This window comes from Triticum urartu, chromosome 3 (genome assembly GCF_003073215.2).
Source record: "Triticum urartu cultivar G1812 chromosome 3, Tu2.1, whole genome shotgun sequence".
Taxonomy (NCBI): Eukaryota; Viridiplantae; Streptophyta; class Magnoliopsida; order Poales; family Poaceae; genus Triticum; species Triticum urartu.
In genome coordinates this window covers 60,773,547-60,795,902 of record NC_053024.1, presented here as the reverse complement: position 1 = coordinate 60,795,902, position 22,356 = coordinate 60,773,547, and the positions used below count along the sequence as shown (strand labels likewise).

General features: G+C 42.5%; 1 pseudogene; it reads left to right on the top strand.

Moving 5' to 3' along the window:
* Positions 1–3,940: 3,940 nt before the first annotated feature.
* LOC125546659 lies at positions 3,941–10,415 on the top strand (annotated as a pseudogene).
* Positions 10,416–22,356: the final 11,941 nt, after the last annotated feature.

The window sequence follows — 22,356 nt, the reverse complement described above, 5'->3', positions numbered from 1 at the left end:
CCCTCACCATCAGCTTCTCCCCTGTTCACAGTGTCATCAGCAACATCATCTCCGTGTAGATCATCATCTTCCTTCCTGCAGATTGTTGCCATGAACTCCTTGTGGATTGGCATCATCATCATCATCATCACCATCATCATCATCATCATCATCATCATTGTCATCACCATCATCCTTATCGTTATCATCATCATCCTCATCATCATCACTATCATCATCATCATCATCTTCAGCTCCGTGTGGATTGTTGACATTGGCATTGTTGCCACCAGCACCTTGAGGATTGTTGCCATTGGCATCATCATCATCATCAGCTCCTTGTGGGTTGTTGACATTGGCATTGTTGCCACCAGCACCTTGCGGATTGTTGACATTGGCATTGTCGCCACCAGCTCCTTGTAGATTGTTGACATTGGCATTGTTGCCACCAGCACCTTGAGGATTGTTTCCATTGGCATCATCATCATCATCCTCAGCCCCTTCTGGGTTGTTGACATTGGCATTGTTGCCACCAGCACCTTGCGGATTGTTGACATTGGCATTGTCGCCACCAGCTCCTTGCAGATTATTGCCATTGGCATTGTCGCCACCATTGTTGCCATTCCCAGGAGCATGATCTAAATAATGACAATAGATCACATCACCACTAGTATCAACTCTCAAACAATTTGAGAAATGTGAAGTTGGCAAAGAGATTATTACCGTTGGGAGCTCGAAAGAAGTTGTCATCAACAAGTTTTTTTTATCAGAATCATGACTTCCACGAAGCCGAGCACAAACCCCATCAGTGACGAATACTGCACGAAATAAGATTCTTTCAAATTTTATCTCATCTAGTCTTAAATGCAAATCTGCCATATTACTAAAGCAATATAACAGAATGGTGAAGATTGAACAATTTAAGACTAGAAAGTTGATGATAATTCATCAGCAGCAAGGGTGCATCTTGATTTGCATTACGCATCAACTTCGGGCTACTACTCTTAGAACTTTGAGCAAAATGCAGAAGAATAGTAATAATCAAGTTAAGGCTAAAATAAAAATAGCGTATCTCAAAATTACACACAAAATGCAAAAGGCAAGGCAATTACTCTTCCAATTGTCTAAATGTGTGAGGAAAGTGCAAACAAAAAACTGTATCTCAACCGAAAAATAGAGAAATACTTTCTGCAGTTCGATAGCAGTAGCAGTACACACTACGTTATGAAAGAAAGGTTTACACCTTTATTTTTATGGAGCAAAATGATAATAGTTAAATTACTTCTACGTTTATGTACAGATGATATTAGCATTACATACAGGACAACTAATAAGAACAGAACACAATGTTTATGTCTTAGATGGGTAGATGACAGATTGTTCATGCCTTAATAGGTAGATGACAGATTCAGTTAGATGATATTTGCATTAGATACAGGACAACTAATAACAACAGAACACAATGTTTATGTACCAGCGACCCAAATTTATTCATGGTCAAGAATTCGGAAAAAAGAAGTCAGAATGATAAAAAACACGAGATAAGTGAGAACGGCATGAATTAAACAGGGAGCTACTTACTACAACAAATTGCTGATCTGGGTGGTTTTTGGCAATGACATAAAAGGTCGCTCCATTTAAGGCGGTGCTGAGGACAACATTTATACAATAAATCACATAATGGAGCAGTCCTGCTATGAGCTGAAAAAAGGAAACGAAGAGAACTGTCGTTAAGTTACTCCTGCTGTGTAGTTGCTGCAATGTAACTAGATCAGAAATATACAAATATACGTACACGAATGTCACAGATTAAACATGCATGTGACCATCCCAGGGAACATAGCGCAAGCAAGCCAAGCATCTCCCAGCTCTCAGGAATATCAGGATGAAATCGTATCGCATAGAAAACATAACCCAGTGATAAAGTGACAAGGCTACTCAGTGCTATTGCCTTCATCAATAAAAAACATGTCAGGAAAATTAGGTGCAAAATGTGTGTAAACTCAAACAAAGTTGCATAGGTATATACCATTTTAAAGCTGTTGATAAATCCATAGACGATCATCAGGTATATGAAGTTGGAAACTAGGACGATCGGATATGCGAGCACAAGCTCCATGCAGTCCTCCTTATCCATCACGACCGTGGTAAAGAAGACCCAGACCATACTGTTGAGAACTGCAGCCCACATGGAAGATGTACTCACCACCCTGAGAGTTCTCTCCATAGATTTGGTACAAAACCAGACAACGAGAGGCAAAAATAGAAGGATCACAGATCCTCCAGCTGCTGCTGAAAGTACAGCGTTCTCCAGGACCTGATTCGATTGAGAAATTAATATGGACATAATACATACATACAAGGTATGGTATGTTGGCTAGCAATGGAACACCAACAGATGAAGCAATCATAATAATACTACAAATTGGAAAATACAAAGCAATTGGTACTGATCACCTCAAAGGTGAGCTACAACCTTATCCTGCATAAATACCAGCTACCTAATCCCTAATTAATCAGGTTACCTTGATAATTTTATATAGGTCGTGTGCATAACGGGATCCAAACAAATTCACACAACAATTTCTCACGAATTCCCCAATCCTAGGCAGTGCATACACATTGTAGGTTAATCCCCCAAACCGAGAAAAACTAGTGGAAATTTAGTCCCCGTCCAACCCCAACCCCAACCCCTACCCCAACCCCAACCGTCAAAACCCAACCCCAACCCCAACCCGCCCCTCATGCATAGCCCAAGCGATCCTCGCACCCCACCCCCAATGCGCTCTAACCTCGTCACGAAATTCAGGGAGAAAGGCCAAATCGCGGTCGAGAACAAGGACGGGGTTATCGAGAGACGGTACCGGGTGCTGGTGATGCGACGGGTCATGCGGCTGGTCTCCAGACCAGAACAACCGCAGAAGCGGAAGCGTGATCTCCATGGCCGCGGCGGCGGGGTCAGAAGGGTGGGAAATATGGAGCGCCTGCCGCCTGGGAGGCGAGAGCCGCGAGGCCAAACACAAATGAGCCCCGAGTAGGCACCGGTCTCTCTTGCATAAACCATAAACCCAGCCCCCCAGCTGATTTCAAAATAAACAAAAACAAAAATATAGGAAACGAAACCAGCTCGGGACATCCTAGTCCCGCATCCACCTTGGGATTTTGCTCCCTTCTCACTGACTACTGGGCCCCACAACTTGTGGGCCACGGCTGTCAGTCACTGTGGTTGCGAAGGTGCCCGGTTGCCTTCTTCTGCGGCGCGTGGCACCGCCTGTGATTTTCATTGCCGCCGAGGGCATTCGTGGTATTTCGCAATTTGGCCCCTGCGTGGCGTGCTGTGTTGGTTGCTCGGTTCCGCGTAAGGGTCCCAATCGATGAGAGGCGTAGGGTTTCTCTTCCCAGCCGCCACGCCGCCGCCACAGCCTGACTGCCACTGCTCGCCATTTGCGCCGCTGGCATCTCCCGTTAAATGCCACGAAAATAGTCAGATTGATGGATGGTAGAGCTGTTTGATCTGCCATCATTCAATTTCAGTGATTCTCCATTAGGAAATAATTTGGACTGGTTTGTACCAGGAACATAGCAGAATAGTTGGGACAGCTTCTCAGTTAGATGACTATCATTTTGTTCTGTCTTTCTTTGAAAAGAATCAGCATTAGAAATCGAGATAATATCAAATGGGTCATGCTTGGTGCATGTTTGTGCATGATCGAGGTAATATTGAATGGGAAGCGTGAAACCAGAGGGGATGTGTTACCATATATTTTCCCCAGTTGCCAATCCATAAGCCACTATTAAGTAGTTATTTTATTCATTTGATGTATTTCAACATGCTCTGCTTCTGGATGGGGGTCTATATAATGATAGTGTTGTTTTAAAGGTGAGAAGCCACCCCCATGTTTCAGTGGCTCACACCTGTCAGTACCCATTAGACAGAACTTATGCCAAAATAAGGAGCACAATGGGAGACCTCCAATCCAACCCTTTGTGCTGGCTGCTCCCCGGCCGTCTATGCGGGCAGGCAAAGACCACCAGCGTCAACACCAACAACGGCGACTTCCGGTTCTTCCTGTACTTCGACGACAGCATTCCACATCGTCGCTCTGATGTTTCTTTAGTGGATTTGTTCAACTCTGCAGTTTCAAACACATCTGTCTTCTAGGTTAACACAAAGCTGGGTGCGGCTCCGCTGCTCCTTGCTCTCCGACCCTCACGCCATGGACCTCAAGGTCTCCTTCCCCTCTCTCACCCCTCTGCTCCTCTCTGTTCGATTTGATTCGCTCATCTCCCCTTTCCCTGATGGGGTTTCCTCCCTCTCGCAGGAGCACAAAGGGTGGTGTGCGCACTGATTGAACATCACCAGCAAGTCCACGCCTTTGGCGTGAGGCCTACCTCAACTTCTGAACCACATCAGTTACCACTGCTGCTTGTGGATGGAAATATGAACACTGCCTTCCTTGTCCAGCAAAAAATAGTTGGCTGAACAAATGCACGAGGTAAAGAAAGCCAGCAGCAATCAGTATACTGTCGCATTATAACCAACAAAAGAATCATAACATCTGTATACTAGGAATCTTGTTTCCGCAATTAGCAACCTGTTAAGTTTGACAAACCTACATATAATTCATTCTTTAATCTATAGGATTGTTTGGTTCTGCTCAGGTGACGATGATGCCTTGAGTACATTTTACTCTTTAATATATATATATATATAATCTTATTTAAAGATGCAAGCTGGGTGTGCTAGGCCGCTGCGCAAATTATTTGCTTCACTGAGTTATAAATGTTAGATTTTCACCGAGTCTATCATCTAATCTAATTATAACTTGCCAAGCAGCATGTTTAATTCCTTTCCTTTTCATGTAATTAACATGTGTACTTGTAGTGAATTAGCCTGTCAGTGTAGTGCTCTGTGTGTTGTTGCCAAGCTAGGATGCATTTATATCTGGTTTTTGCAAACTACATGGGGACTATTCTTGACTTTGCTTTTCTTTATTAACCACATGTTAGCAAATAACTCGGTACAGTGACTGATGCCAACCTAGCATACATGCGTGCTTACAGTCTTGGTGATCCATGTCAACTTAATGCAGTATGTGCTTTGCTTGTTGTTTCCAGTGACGCGGTTTTACTAGTTTTGATGTTGGATGCCCCCAAAATGCCCAGTTCAAAACTTTACTTGGTTTGCTTCTTGAATCGATGTCTACATATTTGTAACATGTTCCATCTCTGTGTCCTGCAGAAGCAGCAGCCCGAGACGTTGATTGGCGCCCGCGCGGCTGGCGGGTAGGGGCACTTTTGTGCTTGTCGAGTGGCCGCGACGAAGATGCTTGAGGTCAAGACCAAGCCTGCCTTCTCCACAAACGCGCGCTGGCAGAGGAGCCTCTGTGCTCACCTGCTCGGGTGACGACGCGGCCATGAGGTTTTGCACGAGGAGAGAGCTGGCTGCGGCTTGGAGACCTCCAAGGCTGGCAGGACCCCTTTGTGCTGGCGTGTTGAAGTCTTCATTTTAAACGCAGAGTTCTCTTTCAGGTTAACACTGACCACAACCATTAGAGAGATGAAGAAGCTGGTGGTGGCCGTGAGGGCGGTGGGGTTCGCTTTAATTGTTTATGTGAAACCATTGGTGGCCATCCCATGACTTGAGGCCTGATACAGTAACTATTTGAGCATGGTTCTGCTACTATATGAGCTATAGTAGATCAAAAGGTATGGTTCTTGGTCATCATGCTAGGATTTGCTTTCAGAGTGTATATTTCCTCTATATGTGTTTTTATTTTGTCATGATTGGATAAGAACAGATGCTCTAAACTTGTTATTTATTACCATTGAGGTTATCTTTAGTTAAGCATGTTAAATTTGATCCTGTATAGCTGTGCTTGTTTGTTTCATTTTATTTTTAGAGCTTGTACATGCTGTGAATCGTGTCTTGCTGTGATCATGATATGTTTCTACTTTAGCGTAGTTTGACTGATAAACATACACTATTCTTGATCTTTTAACAAGTGTTTATGTTGATGATAAGTGTTTACCAAGTAGTTTGTCATACTTGATTCATTCCCATGTGTTTATGCCCTGATCAATTCCGTACCATCTCTCTAATGGTTGTGGTCGGGCCATAGTTGTTATCATGAGTGCAGGATCTGTGATCAACATTGTGATCCTATAGTAGTGTAGGTTTCATAATATTGTGGTTTAATTCTGGCATAAGTTCATGTCCTTATAAGTCTATAAGATTAACAGATGCTACACTTGGTCTGGTTATGTGATTGCTTTCTGTTCATTTTTCGATAGGGCTTTGTTTTTAGTTATGGAAATAAGTTATGCTATTGTCTTCTCCATGATATTTGAGGCATAATTCTTTTACCAAGTCATGTGTAGATGCTGTGCAATGTGTACTTCGTAGATGATGAGGGCTGCTCTTTTCTTGAATAGATTCCAGAACGTAGCTACTGTTTTTAATTCTGGTTGCGCGTTACTGCTATCATTGGTTACTGTTCTGAAGCTCGTGTGTACATGCTGTGCAGTGTCACCATTGTAAAGTTCCTATCACCACGCGTATGTGAGGATTTACCTTTCCCATTTTAATAACCAGCAAGTATCCTAATGTCTACCTACAGTGGAGTTTTTTTGCTCTGCAGTGACAAATGAGAAGCACAGCTATAGCTTTTGGGGTGCAGGCTCTTGGTAAAATATTATAATCAACTGTTATGCTCAAAATGTTATAATCAGCCTTTATCCGGAACTTTCTATTTGAGTTCCTACACTATGGTACAAAGTAAAAACTGCAATCGATCTATTTCATCAAATTCATTTGTTGCCATCTGATTTTGCTGTTTTGAACTTTGTAATGTGGTTACCTGTAGCCTTTAGAATCTACCAGCATGGTAGAATCATAGGTTGGTCTTTGCCAAACAATCGTAGGTGTAAAGTTATGGGGTCTTTGCAGTGTGGTTACATGGTATGCGGTTACGTAACCTTTAGATTCTACCAGCATGTGAATTCCTGGTTCTTTGGATTCTTTGCAATCAGAATGCTGTAACTTTGTAATTGATTTGGGTTTCTGATGTAAAGAAGCTCATTGAGAGTTCACAAGGGCAGAATGTGTACCCAGTTGATCAACAAATGCTCATATACTAAGGGTCAGTTCTTAACGATGAGACTACGTTGGAGGAAAACAAAGTTGTTGAAAACAACTTTCTTGTGATTAATGCTTAGACAGGTACGCATCCTGCTTGATACTAGTTTATATGTCATAAAATTGTGGAATAGCATAGCGATGCGTAGAATGATAAAAAATCATAACAATACCTTGTGCATCGGAAGTATTTGTTTCGGATATCAAGATCTTGACCTGTCAGAACGTAATGAACTTCAGTGTCTATTGGAATTGTCTTAAAAGGTGTAGGTGTTTCTATTGCTGATCCTAGTTTTTGTATAAACTTCGTTTTAGTATGGCTACAGCCTAGAGTTGCTTCAGGACTGTTTCTACTAACTGATCATAAGATAGATGATTGTTATTATTGCTTCTGATTCTCGACCTTTCACAGAATAAGGGCTCATCAAGTGCAGCTCCAGCTAAATCCAAGGATCCCTCAAATCAGGTGAGTTGGAACTTGATTAGACTGATATGGGTTACTCACCACTAATGTCTCTTTATGTTCTTTTGGGGCAAAAAAATCTTTCACCCGTTCCATATATCCAAAACTTTGTCATGATTCTTTGGGAGTTATTTGCGGACAGTACCTTTTGCCATATTTTTTCACTGAAACTATGATGGTACTGGTTAAGTTCGTTGTTTCTTTAATTGGCAGAGATAGTTAAGCTCTGAGCCAACTATATTAGTTGAATTAGAATGGCAGATTTTACGAAGTTCACAACTATGAGCTCCTGACTCAACGTATTTTTGTCATCTGTTTGTGTTTTTTTTTCTGGTTAAGTCAAATTTCTCATTTCCTCACAATATATATATATATATATATATATATATATATATATATGACTTGCACTTATGTGTTTCTATTGGTGAGATTCTACTTTTTGACCTGCATTTATTACGCAGGCACCCCCTACTCAGACGGTGCCTGCTACTCCTGCCTCTCAAGCACCAGCCACACCAGCACCTCAAGCAGTGGCTGCGCCAGCACCTATGTGAGTTTTACTCTTATTAAAAAAAACTGATTTGATCTTTTTCAGGTGTATTCTGTTGTGTTCAGATTTTTTTGGTCTCTTTAAAGATATTTTTTGTATATAAAATACCGCTTTGCCATTTTAAACGACATGCCATGAGATGCACAAGTCTGTATTTCTTTCTTTTTTATCAGTCACTGAAGATGTGATATTTTAATATCTTGGTATAGTTCCTTTTTAACTTCAGCAGGAGAGTCTCAAAAGGTTGTTAGTAAATAATAGCTTCCTATCATTGATTTGTAATTTTGTATTATTATTATTATGCTATATGGCTAGTGGTTGTTGGCAGATAGGTAACCCTATCCTTACCTTTACTGACGTAGTGTACCTGTCAGTGCTCCTGGTCCAGCTGCCACCGCCTCCCCAGCTCCTGCTGTTGCTGTCTCGTGAGTTGATTTATGTTCTTTATTTCATCTTATTTTGATTTGTAATCTCATAAAATGCATTTCCTATTTCAAGAAGTTATATTACTTCCTCTTAACCCATTTGACATGATCTTTACTACCATCATTTGTACAGCACTGAAGCAGAAACTTATGGTCAGGCTGCTTCAAACCTTGTTGCGGGAGGCGCCCTAGAGGCAACAATTCAGTCAATTCTTGAAATGGGCGGTGGACATGGGACAGAGACACTGAATTGCTGCTCGTGATAGTGGCGCTTTTGCATGGGAGATCATTCCGGTCATTTTCTATCTCTTTGCCATATTAGCAACCATTCCTTTATTTGTTTTCTTAATGCCCTCTGTCCTATCTACCAGGTTGAAGTTCCTGTTGGCAGAGGAAAACCACCGGTACTTGTTGAAAAAGACGAGAGCCTAGAGCCCTAGACAGGGTAATTTTTTTCAAACACAAAAGCTGGAAACAATGAACTATAGGGCTATCCCATGCTTTTTTGTCAGCAGTATCTGTAAATCCTTTTGAAACAACCAAATTATTCTGTAAAAAACAAATTATGTCTGTCTCCATTCTGTATCAAGTGTTTTCATGCATTCTGTAGTGAAATATAAAATGTACCAGGCTCAAGAAATATTAGGCAGTACACACTCTGTTATTGGCAAAGTTGCTGATAGTTTGTCTTGTAGTTAATTAAAACAAGGAAAGTATGTCATTTGTTCTGTATAACCTTTTTATGTGATACTACTACTATGTAATATGAGCATTTTATGCCTCTTAGTTTGACCCAGCGAAACTGAGGAAGCTCCGCCCAAGTTTCAAGGAGAACACTGGTACCGTTACTGCCGGGAATGCTTCTAGTACAAGGTGCTCGTCTTTTTTTTTTAGATCTTAGCCTTGTGGAGTACTTCTGCAGTATATGGTTCCTGGACCACTGATGTCAGCGGAACATATTCTAAAATATGTGTTCTTCTTTCTTTCTTTTGACTCCTAAGATTATGTTCCATACAGTGCTTTGAACTTGATTAGTTTTCTTGCTGTCCTCTGTACTGCATTTAACTGCTGCTTGTCCTGTTTAATATTTATGTATTGTCTTCTTGGTATGTTTTTACAATCCAGCTAATAGTAAATGTTAGTATGTTGCTTAGTATTTCTAGCAGGAGTTTTGTAAATATGCAAAATTAAAAATGTTGAGGTTCTTATGTATATAATTCATTGCTGGTGAATGGCGAAGACAAGCTGAACCTCAGACCCTCTTTTCATCGTACTTTTTACTTGTTCTCTTTGTTCATCGACTGCCAGTATCCAATGTACTTGCACGGAATTTCCTGGTGTGTTTGTCTATGAACTGAATATGTGGTGCTTATATGTTTGTTTTACATGGAGCAGTACCCTGCCATACTACAGATTTGCATGTTTGTCCGCTTGTTTAACATGACCAACAAGATATTACAGTATATATTTCTGAAGCTTTGTTTCTGGTCTTGCAGAAAATGTGGCCTCCCTCCTGAGGCTTCGTTCGTTTAAACCCACCCCAAACTGCAGGGATTTCATCGGGTTTTGACCCACGTCTCCCCCGCGTGGAAGAAAACCTCTCGTATCGAAAGAAGAAAGAGGAGAGGGCGAGAGCAGCATGGTGCGGAGCGGGCGATCTCTCTCCTCCACTGAAGACCGGCTGCTGCACCATCCTTCTACCGGTGACAAGGGCCGTCTTGCCGGCGAGGCTCCACAGCTCCTCTCTACTTGCTCTACATAGTTAAAACCTTTTTGTCAGTGTCATTAGCAGTGCACATATATGCTATTTATTTGTCCATGAGATTCAGTAAAACTGTATTTCTTGGAGCAACTGGCCTATCCATAAGGCTACACGGGAATAATTTGTGTAAAGAATAGGACAGGGAACTGCCTATAAGCATGACAAATACATGTCAAACAAATCTACAATATTGTAACCCAATCTCAATCTGTCCACAGATGTGATACTTGCTTTAAGAGTTAAGACCGATCATCAGAATTTCTAAAAAAGTTTAGTGAGCGGTTCAAAATTATATTATGTCGCGAATATATTTATACCATTCCTTGCAAAAAGAATATATTTATACCATAACCATCTTAACTGATAAAATAAGATTAGTGGATGAGATGAGTGCTTACTCGAAGTAACAAATTCCTCACTGGGCAGCAGAAAGGCAAATTTGTTGATTGTTGCTCAATTCTTTTATCAGCTCCATTCCAGAATTCGGCAAAGAAGAATTCTCACGAGCAAAATGACCCCGTAACATCATTTGAGATATCACTGCCCGCCAAAAAGTTGACATGACAGCAGGTTGCGCAGAAGCAATGGTGGTAGCGGCGGTATGTAGCTGTTGTCACTCCACAGATAATACCAAGCTTGTATGTGTGTCCCTAACACAAGCAAAGAGATGGAATATTAAGTAGACTTGTTAGGACAGCCTAAAATGGTAAAAGCTAACTGTCCTAATAATTAATCTATAGGTGATGAAAAGAAGCAGGAGGTGCAAAATTAGACATATTTGTACGAACAATCGAGAAAGGCAAAAGCCAACTATTCAAAAGTACAGTATCTAGAGACAAATACACTTATGGTCATTAAAGTTGAGGTCAAAACACACTACGGTCACTCTGGACTTTAGAATACGCTTAATACGGCCATTGAATAGAGTTGTGGTGATTATACAATCACTGACTCACCGTAGAGCTATGTATTTTGTTCAATTGACTGGTTAAATAGTCTCCCTGCTCTATGGGGTCCCACCTAGGAAAATAATTGGTGCAAGAGTGGGATTCGACCTCGGCCACATGGTAATAAACCTCACGCGCTAGCCAACTAGGCCGCCCTCGTTTTAATCCATTATATCGAGGATTCCTTTTTCATACTCCCTCCATCTCAAAATAAATATCTCAACTTTATACTAACTTTGATTGAGACACTTAACTTGGGACACTTATTTTGAGACGAAAGGAGTAGTATACATAAGCTACTATCCTATCGCCTCAAAAAAAAAAGCTACTACTATGCTACATTTTGACATAATTCGTCTTTGTAATTTTTATCACCCTTGCTATGTGGTCATAAGGGTTTTTTTTTGAACATCAGTACAGACACAAGCGCTCATATACACGCGCATACACTCATCTTATGAACGCGCACACCCTACCCCTATGAGTATTTTCAAAAGGCTGAGCCGACATATCATCTTGAGATTTACAAAGTCATTGTAGGCGTCTCGTCGTCGACGGGAACATCTCCTTCCACTGAATGCGCATCGCCGGAAATCCTGAAATAAATTCAGGAATAAATGCGAGCACCAAGATTTAGACCGACTGCTAGTGCCTGCATGTTGTGTTTTTTTTCTTTTGTGTTGTGTGTGCGCGCACATGTTATCTAGGAATTTTTTTTTAGAGTCTGGTTTTTTGTTTCTATTGTGTGTGTATATGGTGTGTGCGTGTTAGTGTGTTCCTGCGTGTGTGCGGCCTCTGCGTGATGCTCCATGGAGGCGGGACCAGCATGGCCTGCTCACTGCCTGCTACGGCCAACACACTCCCGCTTGACATGCTGGCAAAAACGATAAATTTAACCTGTAGATGAAAAAAATTCATAAAGTGAATTGCTGACGAAAAAATTTCACCTAACTAAACTTTTTGAGTAGCGCCCAACACTTAGACGTCACACTACACTATACAGCATCTAACTGATAGAAGCTACACACCTAATCAACGTCGTACCTCAGACGGCTTAAAAATTACTAAGTGAATATGTAACCCCTAGCGCCTGCACACTCGACTCAGATACTGCAATCGATCGATTGGAGTTGGACGTGGCGCTCTATGTTGCCTTGTAGCGTTATTAAGCCAGCACGTATACTATCAACAAACGGCACATGGTTGGAGCTAAACTATCATCAAGGCGTCCTTAAACGCATGCACTTTTCAGGGGAGCACATGCGCTGCAACATCATCAGGATAATTAGTCCGAACATAGTGACGGCACATGGCGAGGCAGTCAACAAATACTAGTCAAACACACGAGATCTGTGTTGACATCTGATTTTGGCAAGATACAGAGTGAAAGGGTTTTCAACATGAGAAAGTTTCACATCGTCGAGTGGAACAATTTTGATGTTTAGGCTATCGCCATTCGATCTCATCTCAGTGGCTGAAGCTGTACTCCGAGTGACAAAATTTAGTGTTCGGAGTACTTTTCGGCCGATTACGCCCTCAATATGACCTCAGATGAAGGAGTACTCTAAAGAAATGGTCTTCGTCTCATCGAGGCGATTGATTTTCATATATAAGTCATCTCAATCCGAGTTCGTTGCAAAAGTTATAGTCAATATGGTGTGGACCAGCTAGGAATCAAAATATTACGCCGGACATCAGACACATGTTGATGGGTGTCTGGTATAATGCGTGAGCAATTATCCATTGAAGCTGACCTCGGATCTAAAAGTCTTCAACATGAAAGTTTTTCGTCTCGTCAAGCCGATCGATTTTCATATATAAATTGTCTCGATCCGAGTTAGTATGCGACCTGGGGAGGCAAGACAGGATCAGGCTGTGTTTTCAGTCGGAAATCCAAGTGAAAAAGTTTACCATCCGAGTGAAAACTTACCGGTCGAGTGAAAATTTACCGGTGGAGTGAAAATTTGCTGACTGGATGAACTTATTATTATCCGAGTAAAAATATAGTCATCCGAGTGAAATTGTCCTCCCGGTGAAAATATTTCGAGTGAAAAGATTACCATCGGAACGAAAACTTGCCGATCGAGTAAGATATTGCCTTCCGAGTGGAAATATAGTCATCCGAGTGGAAATATAGTCATCCGAGTGAAAGATTGTCTTCCGAGTGAAAAAGTCCAGTCGGACGGTCCGAGTGAAAGTCTCTAATATCCGAGTGGATGAGCTCGAATCCGAGTGAAACTGAACATGTGCCCGAAAGTTTATCAAAATGACTTCGGATGAAGAAGTGTTCAATACAGAAGTTGTGCGTATCATCAAGACGGTAAACTTTGGTTTTGGAGTCATCATCATCAGAGATAGTATATGGCCTGCAAATTCACTACGAGATTTGGATAATCCAGTCTACTGCAGGACCGAGTCCGACTGGAAGGTAAAGATGACCTCAAAAAGTATTCAAGATGGTCTTATTTGAAAAAGTGATCAACATGAGAGTTGTTCGTATCATCGAGGCGCACAAGTCTGATATTTGGGCCGTCTTGATCGGAGATCATATGCAAGCTCAACGGCCCGCGCAAGGAGGAGGACAGAAGTTGGGCCAGATTCAGACTGAATCCGAGTTGGAATAGAACTAGGACTCTAGGACGTGAATTGATGTAATTTTTCGTGTAAGGAAAGCCTAGATGAATCCTTTACTTGTACGGGAAGTCCAGCCGCCTCTTATATATGTTGGGGGTGATGGCCGATTGAACAACACACAATCGAACAAATCTATATACTACTTTTCCAATTTACGTTTTATCTCTCCACCATTTTCTCTCTCGTTCTTCGCTGATGTTTGAGAGCCGCGAATCCCAAGGCTCTAGGGGCGAGCGAATCGACCTAGGGGTTTTCGGGTCTGCAAAAGCGCCCGCCGACTGTCTTGCGTATCGCGCTGTTGGTCGGGTCTCCTTTGACGTGAGCTGCGGTGCATCACCCCCGGCGTCGAGGGTACACGTGACATGTTCGTGTATCAACACACTTTTTGGCGACTCCGCTGGGGAACGAAGATCAATCATCATCATCCACCATGTCCGATCTTTCCAAGCCATCTGAGGTAGACGCCGATAACATCATTAAGCCTAGTCTTGATGAGATATCGGCCGATCATCGCCAAGTCTATGAGGAGTACAAGGAGGCACGTGAAGAGAAGGATTTGCAGGAGTTCCTTGCAAAATTCAAAAAGGATCGCCAAGGCAACATCACTCCGATTGAAGAAATCAAGTTCCCTCCTCTTCAAGCCGAGCAGGTTAAACCTTCTGTGAGTACTACCTTTTCTCTTGAGCAGTGGGCTGAGATTGAGAGTCGTATTGCTGATGGTAACAATCTAGTCTATCAAACTTTCATAGAAAATACTAATGCTCAGAAGAATATATCTCAATCGTCTAGTGGTAATGATGGTGTAGCTGCTAGTGTGCAAAACCCTAATCTGGCTTTACCTATTTCATCGGCGCCTCCCGTGCCGATGGCTTATTATCCTACACAAACAAATCAGATTGTGGCTACACCCATTAATCCTATTATGAGCATGCCAGGTTCGGTGGCAACACCGAACCAAACCCTACCTACAGCTACAACCACTCGACCACTAGCAAATTATGGATCGACATACATGCCACAATTCCTACCTACAGCTAGTAACCCTACTCCTCCTATGTCACTGCCACAAGCTTCATCGTCCACTATGGATGATGGTCTAGCTAATCTTAGAGAGGAGATGGCTAAGATGCTTCGAGAAAATTTTGGAGTTGAGTTACCTCGGAATCGGATTTACCAAAAGCCGTACCCCGAGTACTTTGATGCCATCCAGTGCCCTCCGGGATATAAGATTCCAGATTTTGTTAAGTTCAATGGAGAGGGCACAAAAACCACATGGGAGCATGTTAGTCAATACTTGGCACAATTAGGTGAAGCAGGCTCACTAAATGAGTTGAAAGTGCGTTTATTTCCTTTATCATTAACTGGTACCGCATTTTCATGGTTTTCTTCTTTACCACATGGTTCCATTCGAGTTTGGTCGTAGCTAGAGCAGAAATTTCATGATCACTTTTATAGCGGCGACAATGAACTCAAGTTGTCACATCTAACATCGGTTAAACAGAAGCATGATGAATCGGTCTTCGACTACATCAAGAGACTCAGAGAAACAAAGAACCGGTGTTTTAGTTTGGTGATAACCGAGAGAGACTTGGCGGACCTAGTGCTGAGTGGTTTGAGAACTCCCATTAGAGAAAAGCTAGAAGGTTATGAGTTCTTAAATATCAATCAAGTCTTACAAAGGGCTTTGGCTCAGGAAAGCCGAAGCAAAGATCTCAAAGAAGTGCATAGATACAAAGCTGATCGTCCAAAGATGAATATGGTGGAATATGATAGTGATCACTCGGACGATGAGGGTGATGTTTTTTCTACTGAATTTGTTTGGCCATCTAAGGCCAAACCCTTTACTTGCAATGATCTGAAACCGATTCATAAGAATCATGATGAAGAGATGAAGTTTACTTTTAACATTGCTAAGTGTGATAGAATATTTGATGCTTTGCTGCAGGCTAAGATTATTAGAATATCTCATACTTTACCACCGTTTGAAGAGCTAAAACGGCGTGCTTATTGCAAGTATCATAATTCTTTTTCTCATGCTACTAACGATTGCAATGTTTTTCGATGATAGATACAATCGGCCATTAATGACGGACGATTGAACTTTTTTGAGATGCAAGTTGATAAACAGCCTTTTCCAATGAATACCATGGATTTGAAGGGGAAGAAGCTACTCATTCATCCGGAGGTAGCCGAATCTGCTAATAAAGCTAATGTCATTGTTGGTGAGTCTAGGAAAGACAAGGAGGACAACAAGGTCTTGGGGAGACAGGTTGTGCTTGGTAAGCAACCCGATGGCAAGGAAGTGATCAAAATCACCATCAAGAATCCTACACTCCGGGGGGGGGCAACTACAAGTGCAAGAAAATGCTCGTGTGAGATTTGTCAAGCCCAAGAGTCCATAAGTTGGCAAGTGGAAAAGGAATGAAGTTAAAGTACAGTGCAAGCGGATCAAACCAACTTTTGATATGTTGCTGTCCAAATATGCCAATCAGTCGGCTGGTTCCAGCTCTAACCGGCCATCATACTTGAAGTGACCAAGGTCACCATCAGATGATATGTTCAGTCAGTATATGAAACTGAGTGGACCAAAGGCGCTATTTGCAGAAGAGCAGAGGCAAACTGTTTGGGACCGACTTGAATAATCATATAATGGCCGACTAAACATCGGTAACTATCGGCCGGCTCGTCAAAACATGCGACCGAATGGAAATTATCCGAGTGTAAGAATGCACCCAGGTGGAAGCTATCCGAGTGAAAAAATGTGGCCAAGTAGATTCCATCAGAGTGGATTCCATCCGAGTGAATTCCATCAGAGTAAAAAGGTGCGCCCGAGTGGAAATTTCATGCATTTGGAAAGTCGAAAAGAATGGCGTGTTAAATCACCAAGTGTTGCAGCGGTTGAGTCAGGAAAAGGCAAGGAGAAAATGGATACCGACTCACTTATCTTGGGCACCGAAACATTCGCCATACAGTAGCCGATTGTGCATAGCAATCCGACTGAGCCGATACTTGCTATCGCGCCAAAGCACTCGGCTAATGACCATGAAGCAAGCACCAGCCAAGTAAAAATGAGAGATCCTAAATACACTCAGCCAAAGTGGTGTCCTCCAGGGCTAACAAAGACACAAAAAAGGAAACTATAGAGGTTAAGGAGTCAAGAGATGGCAGAACTGAAGGAAATATGCCCTAGAGGCAATAATAAAGTTATTATTTATTTCCTTATATCATGATAAATGTTTATTATTCATGCTAGAATTGTATTAACCGGAAACATAATACATGTGTGAATACATAGACAAACAGAGTGTCACTAGTATGCCTTTACTTGACTAGCTCGTTAATCAAAGATGGTTATGTTTCCTAACCATGAACAAATAGTTGTTATTTGATTAACGAGGTCACATCATTAGTTGAATGATCTGATTGACATGACCCATTCCATTAGCTTAGCACCCGATCGTTTAGTATGTTGCTATTGCTTTCTTCATGACTTATACATGTTCCTATGACTATGAGATTATGCAACTCCCGTTTGCCGGAGGAACACTTTGGGTGCTACCAAACGTCACAACGTAACTGGGTGATTATAAAGGAGCATTACAGGTGTCTCCAAAGGTAGATGTTGGGTTGGCGTATTTCAAGATTAGGATTTGTCACTCCGATTGTCGGAGAGGTATCTCTGGGCCCTCTCGGTAATGCACATCACTTAAGCCTTGCAAGCATTGCAACTAAATGAGTTAGTTGCGGGATGATGCATTACAGAACGAGTAAAGAGACTTGCCGGTAACGAGATTGAACTAGGTATTGGAATACCGACGATCGAATCTCGGGCAAGTAACATACCGATGACAAAGGGAACAACGTATGTTGTTATGCAGTCTGACCGATAAAGATCTTCGTAGAATATGTAGGAGCCAATATGGGCATCCAGGTCCCGCTATTGGTTATTGACCGGAGACGTGTCTCGGTCATGTCTACATTGTTCTCGAACCCGTAGGGTCCGCACGCTTAAGGTTACGATGACAGTTATATTATGAGTTTATGCATTTTGATGTACCGAAGGTTGTTCGGAGTCCCGGATGTGATGACGGACATGACGAGGAGTCTCGAAATGGTCGAGACATAAAGATTGATAATTGGAAGCCTATGTTTGGATATCGGAAGTGTTCCGGGTGAAATCGGGATTTCACCGGAGTACCGGGAAGGTTACCGGACCCCCCCGGGAGCTAAATGGGCCATGTTGGGCCTTAGTGGAAAAGAGAAGAGGCAGCCCTACATGGGCTGCGTGCCTCCTCCTTCCCCTAGTCCTATTAGGACTAGGAGAGGTGGCCGGCCCCCCTCTCTCTTTTCCCCCTCCGCGAATCCTATTCCAACTAGGATTGGGGGGGGGGGAATCCTACTCCCAGAGGGAGTAGGACTCTCCTGGCGCGCCACACCTTGGCCGGCCAGCCTCCCCCTCTAGTCCGTTATACTGAGGCAGAGGCACCCTAGAACACACAAGTTGATCCATGTGATCTATTCCTTAGCCGTGTGCGGTGCCCCCTGCCACCATAGTCCTCGATAATACTGTAGCGGAGTTTAGGCGAAGCCCTGCTGCTGTAGTGCATCAAGATCGTCACCACGCCATCGTGCTGACGGAACTCTTCCCCGACGCTTTGCTGGATCGGAGTCCGGGGATCGTCATCGAGCTGAACGTGTGCTCGAACTGGGAGGTGCCGTAGTTTCGGTGCTTGATCGGTTGGATCGTGAAGACGTACGACTACTTCCTCTACGTTGTGTCATCGCTTCCACAGTCGGTCTGCATGGGTACGTAGACAACACTCTCCCCTCTCGTTGCTATGCATCACATGATCTTGCGTGTGCGTAGGAAATTTTTTGAAATTACCACGAAACCCAACAGTGGCATTAGAGCCTAGGTTATTTATGTTGATGTTATATGCACGAGTAGAACACAAGTGAGTTGTGGGCGATATAAGTCATACTGCCTACCAGCATGTCATACTTTGGTTCGGCGGCATTGTTGGACGAGACGACCCGGACCAACCTTACGCGTACGCTTACGCGAGACCGGTTCCCCCGACGTGCTTTGCACATAGGTGGCTTGCGGGCGACTGTCTCTCCAACTTTAGTTGAACCGAGTATGGCTACACCCGGTCCTTGCGAAGGTTAAAACGGAGTCTATTTGACAAACTATCGTTGTGGTTTTGATGCGTAGGTGAGAATGGTTCTTGCTTAAGCCCGTAGCAGCCACGTAAAACTTGCAACAACAAAGTAGAGGACGTCTAACTTGTTTTTGCAGGGCATGTTGTGATGTGATATGGTCAAGACATGATGCTGAATTTTATTGTATGAGATGATCATGTTTTGTAACCGAGTTATCGGCAACTGGCAGGAGCCATATGGTTGTCGCTTTATTGTATGCAATGAAATCGCGATGTAATGCTTTACTTTATTACTAAGTGGTAGTGATAGTCGTGGAAGCATAAGCTTGGCGAGACGACAACGATGCTACGATGGAGATCAAGGTGTCACGCCGATGACGATGGTGATCACGACGGTGCTTCGGAGATGGAGATCACAAGCACAAGGTGATGATGGCCATATCATATCACTTATATTGATTGCATGTGATGTTTATCCTTTTTATGCATCTTATCTTGCTTTGATTGACGGTAGCATTATAAGATGATCTCTCAAAATTATCAAGAAGTGTTCTTCCTGAGTATGCACCGTTGCGAAAGTTCTTCGTGTTGAGACACCACGTGATGATCGGGTGTGATAGGTTCTACGTTCAAATACAACGGGTGCAAAACAGTTGCACACGCGGAATACTCAGGTTATACTTGACGAGCCAAGCATATACAGATATGGCCTCGGAACACGGAGACCGAAAGGTCGAGCGTGAATCATATAGTAGATATGATCAACGTAACGATGTTCACCATTGAAAACTACTCCATCTCACGTGATGATCGGTTATGGTTTAGTTGATTTGGATCACGTAATCACTTAGAGGATTAGAGGGATGTCTATCTAAGTGGAAGTTCTTTAATTAACTTGATTAACTGAACTTAAATTTATCATGAAACTTAGTACCTGATTAGTATCTTGCTTGTTTATGTTTGATTGTAGATAGATGGCTCGTGCTGTTGTTCCGTTGAATTTTAATGCGTTCCTTGAGAAAGCAAAGTTGAAAGATGATGGTAGCAATTACACGGACTGGGTCCGTAACTTGAGGATTATCCTCATTGCTGCACAGAAGAATTACGTCCTGGAAGCACCGCTGGGTGCCAGGCCTGCTGCAGGAGCAACGCCGGATGTCTTATGAACGTCTGGCAGAGCAAAGCTGATGACTACTCGATAGTTCAGTGTGCCATGCTTTACGGCTTAGAATCGGGACTTCAACGACGTTTTGAACGTCATGGAGCATATGAGATGTTTCAGGAGTTGAAGTTAATATTTCAAGCAAATGCCCGGATTGAGAGATATGAAGTCTCCAATAAGTTCTATAGCTGCAAGATGGAGGAGAACAGTTCTGTCAGTGAGCATATACTCAAAATGTCTGGGTATAATAATCACTTGATTCAATTGGGAGTTAATCTTCCAGATGATAGCGTCATTGACAGAATTCTTCAATCACTGCCACCAAGCTACAAGAGCTTCGTGATGAACTATAATATGCAAGGGATGAACAAGACTATTCCCGAGCTCTTCGCGATGCTGAAAGCTGCGGAGGTAGAAATCAAGAAGGAGCATCAAGTGTTGATGGTCAACAAGACCACTAGTTTCAAGAAAAAGGGCAAAGGGAAGAAGAAGGGGAACTTCAAAAAGAGCGGCAAGCAAGTTGCTACTCAAGAGAAGAAACCCAAACCTGGACCTAAGCCTGAAACTGAGTGCTTCTACTGCAAGCAGACTGGTCACTGGAAGCGGAACTGCCCCAAGTATTTGGCGGATAAGAAGGATGGCAAGGTGAACAAAGGTATATGTGATATACATGTTATTGATGTGTACCTTACTAATGCTCGCAGTAGCACCTGGGTATTTGATACTGGTTCTGTTGCTAATATTTGCAACTCGAAACAGGGACTACGGATCAAGCGAAGATTGGTTAAGGACGAGGTGACGATGCGCGTGGGAAACGGTTCCAAAGTCGATGTGATCGCAGTCGGCACGCTACCTCTACATCTACCTTCGGGATTAGTATTAGACCTAAATAATTGTTATTTGGTGCCAGCGTTAAGCATGAACATTATATCTGGATCTTGTTTGATGCGAGACGGTTATTCATTTAAATCAGAGAATAATGGTTGTTCTATTTATATGAGTAATATCTTTTATGGTCATGCACCCTTGAAGAGTGGTACTATTCTTGTTGGATCTCGATAGTAGTAACACACATATTCATAATGTTGAAGCCAAAAGATGCAGAGTTGATAATGATAGTGCGACTTATTTGTGGCACTGCCGTTTAGGTCATATCGGTGTAAAGCGCATGAAGAAACTCCATTCTGATGGACTTTTGGAACCACTTGATTATGAATCACTTGGTACTTGCGAACCGTGCCTCATAGGCAAGATGACCAAAACGCCGTTCTCCGGTACTATGGAGAGAGCAACAGATTTGTTGGAAATCATACATACAGATGTATGTGGTCCAATGAATATTGAGGCTCGTGGCGGATATCGTTATTTTCTCACCTTCACAGATGATTTAAGCAGATATGGGTATATCTACTTAATGAAACATAAGTCTGAAACATTTGAAAAGTTCAAAGAATTTCAGAGTGAAGTTGAAAATCATCATAACAAGAAAATAAAGTTTCTACGATCTGATCGTGGAGGAGAATATTTGAGTTACGAGTTTGGTGTACATTTGAAAAATTGTGGAATAGTTTCGCAACTCACGCCACCCGGAACACCTCAGCGTAATGGTGTGTCCGAACGTCGTAATCGTACTTTACTGGATATGGTGCGATCTATGATGTCTCTTACTGATTTACCGCTATCGTTTTGGGGATACGCTCTAGAGACGGCCGCACTCACGTTAAATAGGGCACCATCAAAATCCGTTGAGACGACGCCTTATGAACTGTGGTTTGGCAAGAAACCAAAGTTGTCATTTCTAAAAGTTTGGGGCTGCGATGCTTATGTGAAAAAGCTTCAACCTGATAAGCTCGAACCCAAATCGGAGAAATGTGTCTTCATAGGATATCCAAAGGAAACTATTGGATACACCTTCTATCACAGATCCGAAGGCAAGACTTTTGTTGCTAAATTCGGAAACTTTCTGGAGAAGGAGTTTCTCTCGAAAGAAGTGAGTGGGAGGAAAGTAGAACTTGACGAGGTAACTGTACCTACTCCCTTATTGGAAAGTAGTACATCACAGAAAACTGTTTCTATGACACCTACACCAGTTAGTGAGGAAGCTAATGATGATGATCATGAAACTTCAGAACAA